Genomic DNA, 1,552 nt, shown 5'->3' on the forward strand with positions numbered 1-1,552 from the left:
TTTGTATACTAATTGTCAGCAATATATTTCTAATTAGGATTTTCCAAAAGCCTAAAAGGTTTCGCCAGCTATATTATCCCAACTTTCAAGGATAATACTTGAAAATACATGTTCCTTTCCTGGCTGAATAATTAACCATTGATTGAAAGGAAGAAGCTGTGTAGCTACAGTTTGAATTTAATAAATATGAACTTCAGATCAGGGATTCAGCTTTTATCAAGCTACAGAACACATTTGCCTGAAAGGGAGATGGTTTTTTCCTGGAAAGGAAAGGATTACACTTGATCACACACAGATATCTAATTGAACAATCTTCAGAATGACTCTCAAGTAAAACAGTTATTCAACAATGATAAAAGCATAAGAATGTTTAGTATTTCCTTCATTGCATTTTATTTTACTGTTTTCTCATTGATTTAACTGGACACATTGTAGTTCATATCAAGTAACTCTATTACTAAGCATTTTAGTATCTAAGGCTATGATTCTTTCTTCATGCACAGCTAGTGAGCATGTCAAAGATGGATGTCTTTTCAAGTGGCCATTCATGCCCGTCTTCAAGACCAAGTCCTTACCTGGAACTCAATAGAATCCTAATTCTTATCCCCTAAAAGCAGGCAGAGTGATGTTTCAGAAATATAAGTGTGATCATGTTGCTGCCACCACTGCCCCTGTCCTCTACCCCATCTGAAATACCTCCACGAGGTTGCAATGCTCCTAGGATAAAAAGGCAAATATTTAATATGGTGTGTATGGCTTTACAGGATCCGGCCCCTTCCTTCCTTTTCTTCCTTGTTCCTCACACATCCAACCTTACCTCCAGTGCCTTCCCTCTGTCTGGAATGTTTACTTTTCCTTTATCTAATCAATTTCTACTCTTTCTTCTGATTTTTGCTCCATTATAACTTCCTCATCCCCATGATTAGGTTAATTTTTCCCAGGGTATATTTTATATCACCATACGTAATATAAACAGCTGCAATTTTACATATTTTGCATTTATTTTGACTGTCTAGTTAAGTAAAATATTTTTTCCTCCTAGTGTATCTCAAGTTCATGTACTCTGCTCAACACATTTTTTAAATAAATAATTATTTTTCTTTGTTCTTTGATTTCACAACAAAACGAATTATACCATCTTCATTAAAAAAGAATACTTTTAATTCCTGGAATTAACTCTCAGTGTCTCTAAATTTGGATATATGTATATCAAAGTTGAAGTTTTTCTGTTTTCATGTGTTTGTATAAATAGTTTGGAATTTTAAGATATTTGACTTTTGGCAGGTCAGTTCTTGACCCATTTGGAGTATTAATATCTAAATTAGGCTTCTCAGGCTAAATAGTCCTGTTTAAATTGTCATCACATATCCTGTAACTCTGTATGTAGACATATTATTTGCTCATAATTAAATCTTTTGTTTTCCATTTGTATTTATTTCATGGCAAGTTATTCTTGTGTTTATAGGCCATGCCATCTAAACTCTAAGTAATTAAAATTTATGTTCTATTTATATATAGTTCTTGTATTTTGTCTCCTTTTCCTGTGAAGTTA

This window comes from Propithecus coquereli, unplaced genomic scaffold, assembly GCF_000956105.1.
Source record: "Propithecus coquereli isolate 6110/MARCELLA unplaced genomic scaffold, Pcoq_1.0 Scaffold116, whole genome shotgun sequence".
Taxonomy (NCBI): domain Eukaryota; kingdom Metazoa; phylum Chordata; class Mammalia; order Primates; family Indriidae; genus Propithecus; species Propithecus coquereli.